Source organism: Poecile atricapillus, chromosome Z (genome assembly GCF_030490865.1).
Source record: "Poecile atricapillus isolate bPoeAtr1 chromosome Z, bPoeAtr1.hap1, whole genome shotgun sequence".
Taxonomy (NCBI): Eukaryota; Metazoa; Chordata; class Aves; order Passeriformes; family Paridae; genus Poecile; species Poecile atricapillus.
Genome location: NC_081289.1, coordinates 15,725,618 through 15,739,992, shown reverse-complemented (window position 1 = coordinate 15,739,992; position 14,375 = coordinate 15,725,618). Strand labels below are relative to the sequence as shown.

At 42.6% G+C, this 14,375-nt stretch overlaps 1 pseudogene; it reads left to right on the top strand.

The window, feature by feature from the left end:
- Window positions 1-8,246: 8,246 nt before the first annotated feature.
- Window positions 8,247-13,180, top strand: LOC131592768 (poly(U)-specific endoribonuclease-like; annotated as a pseudogene).
- Window positions 13,181-14,375: the final 1,195 nt, after the last annotated feature.

The following is a 14,375-nucleotide window of genomic DNA, read 5'->3' as shown; positions in this document are numbered from 1 at the left end:
AGCAATCTGGCATGTGTTAAAAAAAAAAAGGACTTCAATATGATAGTTGTTTTCACATTTATATATTAGTTTTTGCATTGATCATAAGTATTTAGATAAGGTATCATATATACCTTTATTTAGCTGTTTGTTAGTATAACATAATCTACCAGTTTAAGTATGTACTGCATTGCTTGTAGAAATAGTGGTGTGATAAATGCATTACATCGTAGGTCTTAGGAAAACACGAAATGTTAAAACCCTCCTGTGTAACTAAAACAATGGTGTAAGGCAGTTATGCTTGTTTCCCCCACAGCTGCTGACCAACCCCTCTAAGTGGTAACAGTGACACAAACCAGAGCACCAGGGAAGAATTATAGAAGAACTCCTTATCAAGGAGTGTGAAACAGCAGGACAGAAACACAAGAAGAAATTAAATATATGGACTTAGCTCACAGGATGTCATGCAGATAAGTCAGAGTAAGAGTGTAAGTAAGAGTGTAAAATCAAACAAGAGTTCCTGAAACATCAGGAAGCTCACAAGAATGTTTGAATAATGCATGAAATACATGAATATGTATGTACCCCCTGTACTGTAGCAATATACAGATAACACTGTCTTAATCTGTGTTCTTTGGTTGTTTGCCAGGAGCATCCCGTCACTGGATTTTTGTCTCTCATTTTATTCCCTATTAAACTTTAAAAAAATTCTGAAATTTTCTCACAGGAGAGGCTCCAACTTGAATATTAATATTTAAGAAAGGGTGGAGTGTCCCCATGTTCTGCTTTCACTGAGCTTTGACCTGATTGGCTTCCAACTGACTGGCCCAGGCTGCATCTCTGCTGCTTTTCGTGTGGGTCAGCTTGTGGGGACTTGGCAGCAATAGCCAAAGCTCCCACAGGAATGTCCAGCATCCTCAGTGTCTCATAAACTTTCCTCTTCCCTACATCCACATACAAAATGTGACCCAAAGACCTGCTCTCCAGGTCCTTTCCTGAGAAAGGACTGAGCTTGCTGTAGATCTGCAGAGTGTTTACTCCAGCTGGTAGCTTTTACTCAGTCTCCTGGAGTTAGTCTGTCCAGCCCAAATGTGTCCTTTGTGCAGGTATGGGCCCTGGCTGTTTTGGTCTAGAAGCCTGTAAAACTCAGTGTTCTCACTCACACCTCTCTAGACTGACCAAAGAGTGACCCAAGTTAAATAACTCTGAATTATGCCTTTCTCCCCCCAGGGAAGGGTAGACACCAGACTGGAGGTGACAAACCAACACTTACCCATTGGCCACCTTATCTGGAAAAGCAAAATATTAAGGCCGGAAATGTGCAGAGATGCCTACATGCTTTAGAAGCATGTTTTATTCCCAAGGATCTCCTTGATTCTTTATGTCGGCAAAGGTCAGCATCTGATGCTTGAGGTGGTGGTCAGGCAGAACATCTTCCACAAGTTCCTTTCCCTTTCCTTTGGAAATAGTGGTCACGTATGAGTGAGACAGCACCAAACACTCCCCCCATTCCCTTGTGACAAAAAAAAGAGGAACAGAGCACAGAGGCAGCCTGGCCTCAACTCTTGCACAAAATCCATGTTCGCTGCCCTGTGCAATGGGTTTGACAAAGTGCTGGCTGGGCTCTGCTGCAGAGGAAGCCAACCCTGGTAGATACCAAGGTTGTTCTCTGCACACTCTGTTTGTCTGCATTAGACCTGGGAATAACCCAGATTCTGTGCTGATCTAATTTGCCTTTGATCAGTGCTTTGTTTCCTTTCACTCTCCTCCTGGATCTTTGCATTTTTGTTAGCTCAGTGTCCAAATCAAAAGACAGAAGTTTTAAAAGAGATTCAAGTACACAGCTGGTTGTGAAAGTGCTCGTGATGCTATTGAAATGTAATTTTATTAAAGATTAACTTGAAACCACTTACTTCAGTGATGATACTGCTTGTAAGTGAAAATTCCCTGGGCTCCCATCTGGGCTCTTTCTGCTAATCTGTGTAAACAAATTGCAGCTTTCTTATTGGCAGAATGTGCCCACTGGCTTTTGTATTTTAAATGAAAGCACAGAAGAATTCCTGCATTCAGTTGATAAACTGGGGCAGTTGGCAAATCCAGGGCACTGGATATTTGTCATTTACCTTGTTTACTCTGACCTGCAACAAATACTAACCAAAGATAGTAAATAAAATTTCTGTTAAAATTAAGGATATTCAATTTTGAGATACTTTAATTTCCACTTCTAGTGTCAGAAGGAAACACTTTTAAGTGTTTTAAGTGGGCTGCATGTCTTGTTACCTATGCAATTTTGTGTGTCAGGTGTCTTCATCACCAGGGGCTTTATTTGGCCCTAAATTGAAGAGGTACATGGACCGGAGGTGCAGAACCACTTGTATGACTGGTAACTAGCATGACTGGTAGCCATTCTGGCTTCTCTATATCCATATATCTAGTTCAGACCTAAAGCTACGCTTTTCAGAAATTAATGATGATGAAGAATAAAATGCTACAAGTACCAACCAAACAACAATAAGCTTTAAACCATCTGAAGGCTGATTTAGCCATATAATGAATGCAAGCTTCCCAGGACATGCACTGGAATGGGTACTTGCACCTACCAACACTTGCTACCACTTGCTTCCAACAGCACATGCAAAATTCTGCCTTTCTAAAACATTTCCAGGTTATAACACCTATTCACAAGATCACACTTAGGAGTTTCAGCTGTAAATAGTGAAGCATTTGCTTGGTTTCTTTTCTTCCCCACCTATGATTTTTTTTTTAATCTCAGATTAATTATCATCTTCCCTTCTACTGTCAAATAATAACTGGATACAGAATAACAAGACTAGAATGCCCTGTCCATTTCAAGGCTTTCAGATTTGCAGTGCTTCTTTATGGGCTCAAATTTCATCCAGAGACATAAAATCCATTTGGCAAATAATCCATGCCACAAGAGAAGGTGAGGCAGGAGCCTGCTCCAGGTGCCTCTGACTTCCTGGTGTGAGTGTTCCTGCAGTGAGATCAGTGTGAGCTCTGGTGTTGTCCTTAGGCTCCCATGGGAATTGGCACCTCCTGCCTTTCCTGTGCCTTCTTGTCAGGCTGAGTGACAGTCCTCAGTGGGCAAGAGGACTCTAAGAGAAGCACAGCTCCATACCTTGGATTACAGGAGGATTGCCGAGCTTCTGGCTGCCTTCTCCCTGCTCAGAGTATTTCCCAAGAGAAAAACTTCTTCCTGGCATGGCAGGTGGGTAAGAGACAATCATACTAATTCTCCTCTAACAGGAAGGTTAGGGGGGACAGGATATATTTGTTTGTAAAAGGGTGGATATTACATGACATGCAGCAGAGCAAGAACCCTCTTCCTCTTTCTGTTCTGTTTTACTGACTCACTGCAGTGTAAAACATCGGTGAAGCTACTGAACCATTAGCTTAAAATAAAGGTGATGGTAAAATCAGATTGTGCTTAAACATAGCTGGTAACTTAGAATTAGCTCTTCAAACATCAGCTGCCTGCCCAGGACCTTGGCAGATTGTTCCACTCTCATGTTTGCCCCTTAATATTTATTGCCTTTTCCCTTCCACCTACAAAACCTGCCTTATTTATCCTTTGGCATTTCAAATACTAGCTTTAAAGAAATAAAATAAAAAATAATAAATAAAATAGAAAACATAGACACTGGCATAAGATGAAATTCTAGAGAATTGTTTCTATCTTCTGTTAGCCATAAAAGCTGTTTCATGTCTTTCACAACATTTGAACCAAGTTTTTAAATGATTGGAAACTTCTTGCAGCTGCTCATGAGGTATTCCAATTATTTTTCTTCTCTATGTAAATATTAAAGGCTGTATAAAATTGCATGTTGTTGAAAGGATCTCTAAAAGTAAATTTATTTTGGAGAAGGTGTTCAATCTGACCTTATTTGCAGGACTGCATGTGACCCATTTGCAATACCTGTTTTTCTTGCTCTGACACTGTTTACTTGGTCACATTATTTGCCACTGACCTTTAATTCTTTTCATGTCTTGAGTAATTTCTGATTTAAAGCAATAAAGTCTTCTTGGAGCATTGTTTTGGGTAGAATGAAGAATAAAATGCAGATGTTAGATTATTTTGCTGTAAACACACTGCTGGTGCATCAGTTGCTATTGCAAAGAGCCTCTCCCAGGTTTTCCCAGCTCTTAAAAGTGCAGACTGAGCATTGTTACTGGGGTGGTGCTTTGCTCACGTAAGCACATCCAAACAAGGTTCCAACTGGAAAAAATCCAATTGGCCAGACTTCTCACACAGAAGTAATTAATTCTATGTGAAAGCATAAATCTAACAACTCAGAGCTTTCACCCCAGGGAAGAGATGGAGAATTGATGATAAAAATCTCTGTTTTGAGTCACCCATGCCATTGAGTTGAAAATCAGGGAGGAAATACCCAATACTGTTTTCCAGGACAGCCTTACCTACATGCATGGTGTGTCATGGATTTGCATGAAGGTGTTGGGCATCTTCTCATTGAAGTTGTCTCACCTTGTATGTGTAGGCTAAGTTTATGGCCCTTCTTAAAGAAACACCACCCAGAGAGAGTTTTTATAAGATGACTGTGTAAGTTACTAGACAAGTATTTTACTTTGGCAAGGGTGTATTTTTTTTAGTCTTCAGTTACAGCATAAACAGATGTTTGGAAACTATCTGTTCCAAAGTCCAAAATCCATCTATCTGTTTGGAAACTACAGGGACAACAAAAAGGAAAAGAAAAGTCCATGATGATATTGTGCTAACACCTATCAGATAAAGGAGAGTAAAGGCTTTTGCTTTGTAAAATTTAGTGATTTCGGTTTTGGGACAAGTTTCCTGAATGCAGGAGTACATTTAGTAGAAGTATATTTATTAAACAAAAATGAGGATTGAAATCTGTAGGTACACTCTTGCTGTAGCCCTCTCATGAGTAGACATCTTGAGCTTATGTGATATTTCATATTTTTAAAGGAGGAACGGTCAAACAGAGCCCTACAATGCTTTATAAACACAGGACAAATCTGCCAAGAGCAGACTGAGAGCAAGTGGGTATTAAAGAGAAGATGGATATCTCCTACATAGGTGAGTGTTATGAAAATACACACATAAATATAAAAAATATGTATATAAAATACTGTGTCTGTGGAACAAAATATTATAATAAAACCCAAGTGACACCCTCCCTGATGTTCCACATACCTTGGATGTTCAGCAGGCAGCAGTCCTCTTTACCAGCAGTAGTTCCTTCCAAAGTAAAAACTCTATGAAGTATAATATGATGATTCTCAAACAGACAAGATAAGCTGATGCAGAGGAGCAGACAGCAGGAGGGTCCAGAATGCAGCACAAAAGCGATCCAATAAAATTAGGGCAGTCCAAGGTAAAGGCTTGAAGTTTGAAAAACATCTCCAGTACTGTTCCTTGAACTCAGCAGTCCTGTCCTTGGGCCTTCAGCTGAGCTGCTGAAGTGAGTAGTTTTCTGTTTAGTGTTGGCCTGTAAGCTTTTTTTGAGAAGGGCTTACTCTTCGTACGACTCCAGAAAGAATTTGGAAGTATGGCTGGAAATAAATAAAACTGGTGCTGTTGGTGGCTTCTGAAGCAGCTCTCTGGGACATTGAGCAGGGGCCTTGTTTGGGCTGCCCAGCCAACGTTGATGATGTGATGCCACAAGCCCCACTTATGTACAAGCAGAGCCTGGGGTTTGGGCAGGGGCTGAATGAAGTTCCTCTGTGACAACCTCCTTCTTCTCCACTGCCAGATCCATGCAAGTACGTGTTCCAAGCACAAATCTTCCTTCATGTTCTTGCTTAACCCTGGCAACGAACATATCCTTTGGCTCTTATACACTAGAATTTTTAATCCTTTTCCTCTTTACAGGTATTGACACTGGTCCAAGCCTAATTAAAAATTTAAGTGATCTTTTAGGTTTCCCACCCACAGCTATCCCAGAGTACCAGTGAACCCGAGAGAAAATGGACTGTCAGTGCCTCCAGCGTTGCTCAGGAACACAGTGGCTCAGATCCAGAGTTACAGGCAGGCTGAGGTGTGGCAGCTGCCCTAATTATCTGCCCTGCCCTCTTGCCCTTGCCGCAATCTTTGTTTGCTCTTTCTGCTAGAGAGCATGGAATTTGCCACTGGCAGGAGGATGCAGCGAGTTATCTCCATCCTGGCCAGAACAGAAGGAGAAAATGTAACACCAATCAGAGGTTTAGAGCTGGGCTTGAAGGTGCCTTGGTTCAGTCTGGGAGAACCAGTTGTTAAAATCATGCCAAGGTGCTCCAAGAGCTATTTGAAAGAAATGTCAATTGTTGACAGATTTCTGTACCTCTTTTCTGGAAAACATCTCTTTTGGAGAAGAATTCAAATTTTTCAAGCAGTTATTCTCTGGGCTTTGATGCATGTGCTGCTTTGTAACTGACTGATTCCACTGTCAGGCATTTAAAGGTTAATCCGCTTCTCTTTTTTTCTACTCTGTCTTGATCCCCTCTTAGTGTGGACATAATGTACTTGAAACTGGAGCTATCTCTGGGTGCTTCATCACAACAACAACTGTCATGGTTTGACACTGGCCAAACGCCAGGCAGCCATGAGAGTCATTCACTCACCCTACCCTGCCACAGTTGGGCGGAGGAAAGAAAAAAAATTAATGAAGGGTTCATGTGTTGAGATAAGGACCAGGAGAAAACACTCCAAAGGCAAAACAGGCTCAGCTTAGAAGTACAGAGTGAATTTAATACTAACAGAATCAGAGGAGGATAATGAGAAGTAAAATAAGCCATTAATAATTTTTCTCCCAGCTCCTCCCTTCTTCCCACCAAGGACACAGGGAGACAGAGTATGGGAGTTTGGTCAGTTCGTCACCCAAGATCATCTTCCATTGCTCTGGGAGAGAAGTCCTTCCCCTGTGAGACTGTGGGGTTCCTTCCCACGGGAGACAGCTCTCTGTGAACTTCTCCAGCGTGACTGGAATATCATGAGCAGCAGTCCTCCCAAAACTGCTGTGACGTAGGTCTCTCTTTCCACTAGGTGCAGTCCTCCAAGGACACGTTGCTCCAGCCTGGAAGCAGGTCCCCCTCTCTCCACTGGGTCTCCCACTGGATCACAGCCTCCTCCAGGCATCCACCTGCTCTGGCATGAGCACCTCCCCCAGGGGCTGTGAGTGGGTCTCTGCATCCCCCATAGATCCCCATGGGCTGCAGGGGAACAGCTGCTTCACCATGGTCTCACCACAGCCTACAGAGGAACCCCAGCTCTGGCTCCTGGAGCACCTCCTCCCCCTCTTCTCCACTGACCTTGGTGTCTCCATGTTGTTTCCCTCATATGTTCTCACTTCCTCCACTTCTCTGGCTAGGAAAAGAACTGTGCCCACTTTATGTTTATTTTCTTCTTAAATATGTTATCACAGAGGTGTTACCATCATCTCTCATTGGCCCAGGCTTGGGCAGCAGCATGTTCATCTTCTGAGCCATCAGGGATTGGTTCTGCTGGACACAGCAGAAGCTTCTAGCAGCTTCCCACAGAAGCCACCTCTGTGCTCCCCCCACCACTACCAAAAACCAGGCCATGCAAAAGCAACACAGAGCCCTTCCTAAATCTTCTTGATAGACAAATGCACAGACTTCTGAAAACTGTACACTAATATGCAGGACAGGACTCCATTAAAAATAAGGGAAGGGGAAGCTTGGGCAGGTATGTGCATCAGAGATAAGTGCATGAGAGATTTTTATTGAACGAAGACATGGTGTTTAGAGCCTTACTCGCCCTTTGTCACCACTACCTTTATGCTGGGGTAATCACATGGCAAAGGAAAATATTCTGTGTGGAATCTTGCTTGAAGGAAAAAGGGAAGAGTTTATAAGATTGCTGCTAGAAAAGCATCATAGTGAGAATGTTTTGCTTCCTGCTCTGTTGGCAGTGTTGCTGCATGCTGGTAACAATTTCCTGCTTACCTCTGGTTTGTGTGCAGAATCCTCGAGAATGAAACACCGCCATCTTCCTTTTCATTTCATTGAATGGAAAACCACAAGAAGACTTATCAACAAGAACTATGTTGTCTGACAATCTAAAGGAAGGCTCACGTTTCCTTACAGGTTACCTGCATTCTTTAAAAAGGAATGTGGACCTTTTCTGCACTGTGGTTTTTGCAGTGGCACTGACAGAAAGGCATGGGGAGAAAGAGAAACTTGATGACAGGCTGATATCCAGAACATGGAGTGGCATTAGAATACTCTAGAAGTGACTTGCAGAAATAACAGCACATGCCTTTTTTTAACACATGTATTGCTCTGTATTTCTTGACAGGAAGGCCTTTCATGAACTTTCTAAGCTTTTCAGTGAGACGTGGGATGCAGATGTTCACTGCCTTAGGCCTGGGAAAGAGTACACAATTGATGTGCAGGTAACCAATTGCCAAGTCAGGATTAAGGGCAGTGTGGTGCTGCAGGAAAATGTACCTCCAAAAGTGCCTTTTGCTCAAAAAGTTGTCTGTGCTTTGTCATGTCTAGTGAGGAAAGCATCCCTTAGGAGAGGGAACGGTACAGAGAGCACAAATGGTTCACACTTACCTGGACTTTGGTTACAAGTGGAGTCTCTCAGGTGTTAGTCTTGGGTCCTGTAATATTTAATCTCTCTATCTGTGAGCTGGAGGAGGAACTAGTATGCAACCCTTCCAGTTTTGCAGATGACAGTAAACTGTGGTGATGAAGTTGGTATGCTCAGGTGCAGGGCTTCTCTTCCACTGGACATAGGCAGCTGGAGCAATATGCTAAGGAAGGAAGACCATAAAATTCAACAAAGACAAAGGAATAGGATCCCCAGAGAAGCTGTGAAATCTCCGTCACTGGCTGTTTTCAAGACCCAACAAGATGGCACCCTGAGAAACAGAGTCTGAATTCAATGTTAACCATACTTTGACCAGCACTAGAGATGTCCTGTGTGTTTCAGCATGTGAATGACAGCTTGTGTGATTGTGGTCTGGGTGACTTGCAGAAAGAGAGAACGGGAGATAGGTTCCAAGTCTTCTAAGGGGCATAAGGGAGGAATTTGAGAAATTCCTGTGTTTCTCTGGAAGAACAGGGAATAGCACAGAGAGGTGAGTGAAGAAGATTTCAGGACTGTTGTTTTCAATCCAAGGGAAATGTGAGGGAGGAATGAGAGATTTCATAAGCAGCCATTTCACTCCTTGATAGCCCAATGTAGTGCAACCATGACCATGTGTTTTAGCCACAAATTGCAACAAGCCAGAATATTCACAATCCAGTTTTGTACTCACTCAAGAACTTACTTTATTCTGATGTTACTCAAACACTTTATTCCAATGTTGCTTCATATTATAACAGATAATTTCCTGTTGCTGATAAATTCAAAATAGTGGTACCTACCTCAAGCCAAAATGTGTCTGGGGAAAACTTCTCCCATATGGTTTCTCCATTCCTCAGAACAAGGCTCTAGGTACCCATTGCCCATGTTAACAAACTCATCTTCTATCTTCTTTCCTTGAGACTGCCCCTTATGAAAAAGAAATTTGAAAATTATCAGGAAAGTCTCCTTAAAACTGCAGAGACAGAAGGTACTCAAATCTCCTTCTTATTTATTTGTGGTGGGAGGGATCCATTGCTCTACATTACCTCTGTTTACCATCTGTGATGTATATAGTATAATAGAACAGCTGGTTACTGAGCAGAAATGGACTGTCACATGGGCCATTACAATCATCTCTGAGTCAACAGAGACATTTCAGGCTCTTACAGTTGTCAGAGATTGTCTTTTTTCTTTATGCTGGCAGTTCTGTAATATCTTCTCTTGATTCATAGAAAGAAAATTCCTAGCAAAGAATCCTGATAGCATTATGGGGTTTGGTTTGATTATTACAATGGCAGGCACTGTCTTCTCTAAGGAGAGACATCTTACCCTTACATTGCTTTCCTCTGGTGTTTTTCCTAGGGAAAAGCAGGTCCAGCACAGCAAGGTGACAGTGCTGTCCAGGACAATGCAGCCGGACATCTGTTTCACAATGTAAATGAAGAATGCCTGAGGAGCATAAAAACTTTTGCAAGTGAGACCTGTTCTTTTGCTAATGGTGGAAGTGATAGAAAAAAAATCTGTGCTGTTTTTGATGTGTTTGCCTAAAATATAACAATGCATATCATTTGTATGGTAGTGAGGATCATCAGGCTGCAGGTCATTTGAAGGAAGTTTTCGTAACAGTTGCTTTGAAATTACCTGTACCTGAGCCTCAGGAGGAACATCATTTTGTGCCTTAGGCAAAATCTGAATTCTCTGGCTCTTCTACTACAAAGTAAAGGGGATGAGACACTTACCACAAGCTCGAGTAGCAGCCCAACAGAATCTCACAGTGTTTAACCAGACCAAGTGCTGCTGCTGCACCTGTCAGGACAATCCCTGGGATCAATCCAGGCTGGGAATGGGCAGAGGGAGCAGCCCTGGGAGAAGGATCTGGGGGTACTGTGGGTGAGAGCTGGACATGCCCTAACTCAGAACCCCCCTGGCTGCACCCAGAGCCCCAGGGCAGCAGGGGTGGGCGATTCTGCCCCTCTGCCCAGCTCTGCTGAGCCCTCCCTGCAGGGCTGCATCCAGCCCTGGGCCCAGCACAGGAAGGACAGGGAGCTGCTGCAGCCAGGCCAGAGCAGGGACACCAAGGGCATCAGAGGGATGGAGCAGCTCTGCTGGGAGGAAAGGCTGAGGGAACAATTGGGATTGTTCAGCCTGGGGAAGAGAAGGCTTTGGGGTGACCTCATTGTGGCCTTGCAGTGCCTGAAGGAAACCCACAGGAAAGATGGAGAGAGACTCTTTATAAGGGCATGGAGTGACAGGACAAGGGGGAATGGCTTCACACTGACAGAGAGCAGGTTAAGATTAGAATTTAGAAATTGTTTCCTATGAGGGCAGTTGAAACACATTGGTGAACAGTTTGTCAAGAGAAGCTGTGGCTGCCCCATCTCTGGCAGTGTCCAAGGCCAGGTTGGATGGGGCTCTGAGCAACCTGGGATAGTGGAAGGTGTTCCTGCCCATGGCAGGGAGTTTGAACTGGATGATCTTTAAGATCTCTTCCAACTCAAACCATCCTATGATTCTATGTATTGAAAAAGACACCAAATTCATCTTAATTCCTTTACTCACAGCTTCCAAGCCCTTTCAGATAAGACTAGACCCACAGCTAGGTCTTGCATTTCTGTTGGGTGCTATACTTCAGCCATGTCTATGAATGTATGTTTCCTTCCCTAATTTTTCTCAAGCTCAAGACATCTGATAAAGGTTTATGCTCTGTTATTACTCTTCTGAAATAATGCCCACAAGACCTTTTGCCAGCATAGCTCAAGGTCCTAATCCTGTTGTCTGTAATTGTGGTGGGCAGATGTGATTTGTTTTGGTAGAAGGTTATTATTACTTCAGCACCTGGCTCCATAAGGAAGCTCAGTAGCTGGTTTTCTTTAAAAAGATCTTTAAAAAGTGCAGCAGTGATCTGGCCTCGAGTCACCTTGAGGCCTACTCTTAACAGTATACCTGAGAGTAGAATCTGACATATAAAGGAACAGCTTTCTCTAAGGGCGGTCATGGTGTATTCTATGGTGACTTTTTATGATGGCACTCTAATGCTTGGATCAGGCATATGAGCAGACTGAAAGTTTCTCTTTTTCTGCAGCCTTTATTTCCTTATTGGACAACTATAAGACATAAACTGGTGTAGCAGAAGTAGTGACTCCATAAGAAATACTTGAAAACATTTGTTTCCTTGATGCCATCTTAGCAACAGAAGTCATGAGAGTGAGTAACACAGATCTTTTTTGTCACTGAAAACACTGAATAAAAAAGTAAATTGTGTATGTATCTTGGTTTTCTATCCTTCAGCTAGCTCATGACTATCTGCTGAAAAAACTAGCAAAGCCAAATCTTGCTGATTTCAAACATCAGCTTTATGACATCTAGTTCCAACTCTATGCCAGGAAAGAAGGAGACAGGTATGTTTGATGGGTATGGGCACTGATAATCTCTGTGCTATTCTGATTTAGATAAATGTAAGCCCAAGTACCATCTGCTACACACAGAACAGGAACACAGCTTCAGAATGGCTTCCGACTGACAGAGAATGGGTTTAGATTGGGTATGAGGAAGAAATTTTTCCCTGTGAGGGTGGTGAGGCCCTGGCACAGGTTGCCCAGAGAAGCTGTGGCTGCCCCATCCCTGGAAGTGTCCAGAGCCAGGCTGGATGGGGCTCTGAGCAAGCTGGGATAGTGGAAGGTGTCCCTGCCCATGGCAGGGGATTGGAATGAGATGAGCTTTAGCATCCCTTTCAACCCAAACCATCCTATGGCTCTACGAAACATATAAAAGACCTATATATTCTTTTTTATTTTTTTCTTCTTCATTACAGACCTGATTCTTGTGGTTTTGAACATGTTTTTGTTGAAGAAATAAGGCATGGTAAAGAGATCTTAGGTTTGCACAACTGGGTGCAATTTTACCTTTAGGAAAAGTGCAACCAGACAGATTACAAGGGATGTGGCTTGGAAAAAGAAAACCAGGAGAAGAACAAGCCTTTGGCAGCCTCTGTAAGTAAGACAAATGGATCCAGAGATAAAAGTTGTAATGAAACAAGTTTAATGAGGCAATCACAGGCTCAGTGTTTTGAACAGTAATAAGTATATACAGCGCATAACTGTATGTAAGAATGAATAATAACATGTCTTCCAGCTTCTTTTGTTGAAAAAACTATTTTAAAAAGTAGTGCTGCTGTTTACAGAATTGCAATACTGCTAAGGCTAAGTTGGGATAAATGATCACGAATGCTCCAGAATTCGGGGAAAAGATTGTACTCCAGCTATATCACCCAGGTACATCAAGGATATCTGAATCTTACAAAGCTCTCAAAAACCTGGAATCATAAATTCTATCTGCCCCATCACAGCTGTGTTGGAGATTATTGTTGTTTCATTTATGCTTCCAGCCTGACAAAGATGACCAAGTTTTGAGCATCCAGTTCGGCTGGAAGGGCTCAGTCAAGCCAATTGGAAGCATCTTTATTGGTGTCAGCCCAGAGTTCAAGTTTGCCCTTTACACAGTCATTTTCCTGCTATCTGAAGAAAGAGCCACATGTGAAACAGCCAAGAGCTACAGATGGTTGTCCGGCACCGTGGGCACCACATTGGAACAGCATATCCAGTACTGCTCAGCACCACTAGTGAGGAGTAGTGGAGTGAGCAGGAAACTTTTTTTTTTAAACTGGGGGAAAGAAGGAGTGGTGGAGAGAGGAGGAATGGATGGGGGGGGGGGGTGGACAGAACAAGACAGCAAAGTTAATATGTTGTTTTATACAACTCATTTCAAGTAAAAATTGATGACTCTGTCTCTTTTGGTCTGCAATGGAATCAGTTTAATCAGTAGTGTGCTGTGACACTGAGAAACCATGAAACATACTCCTGCTCACATTAAATTTACATCTAAATTACATCAGTCTTCTCTAGTGCATGTACTTTTCAGCAAATGATAACATTTAGGAAAAAGGTATTAAAATTTATATACACATTTCTCATATTTGTTAGTCACTGCATATCTAAAAGAGCAATAAGCACACATTGCTTACACTTTACCTTCCAGACAGAAGCCTGATTTGGCACAAGCAGAACTCCAGGATGTTTTAGTCTCCTTTTCTCATTTCATAAGAGGTTAATTTCAAGTGCATTATTACAATACAATGACCTGGACACACAGGGAACACATTTAGGTGGGGAGATGGTCATTAGATCCACAGTGGGCCTTACAATATTTTCTGTTACTTAATACAATTTTCATATATTCCCTATGTATTCCTGAAACACCTGGATGACAAATTCATGATACAGGTACTAAGAGGGCCGACTCAGAAAGATGCCCTCCTGGATTTGTTGCTTGTCAACGGAGAGGATCTTGTGATCCTCTTGAGTGGAGATTGGTGGTTGTCTTGCCACTGTGACCATGAAGCCATCGAGTTTAAAATCTCTGGTGCAACCCTGGACATGAAAAGAGCAGACTTCAGGCCGCTTAGGGAACCAGTAAGTGAAGTCCCCTGGGAAAATGCTTTTGAAGGTCCTGGGGTCCATCAGTGCTGGTTACTTTTTAAGCATCAGCTCTTGAGGGCACAGGAACAGGCAATTCCTAAAAATGAGAAATCAAGAAGATGAGGCAGAATGCCACTTTGGCTGAACAGGGATCTTCTTTTGTAGATAAGGTAAAAAAGGAAGGTGTATGCCCAGTGGAAGCAAGGTCAGGTGATGTGGAAGTAATACAGAGATGCTGCTCACCACTGTAGGGGGAGAATTTGTGTGGCCAAAGCTCCATTGCAATTGAAGACACTAGGAATGTGGGGCACAATAAAAAGAGGGTTTTAAAAATACATTAATGGCAAAAG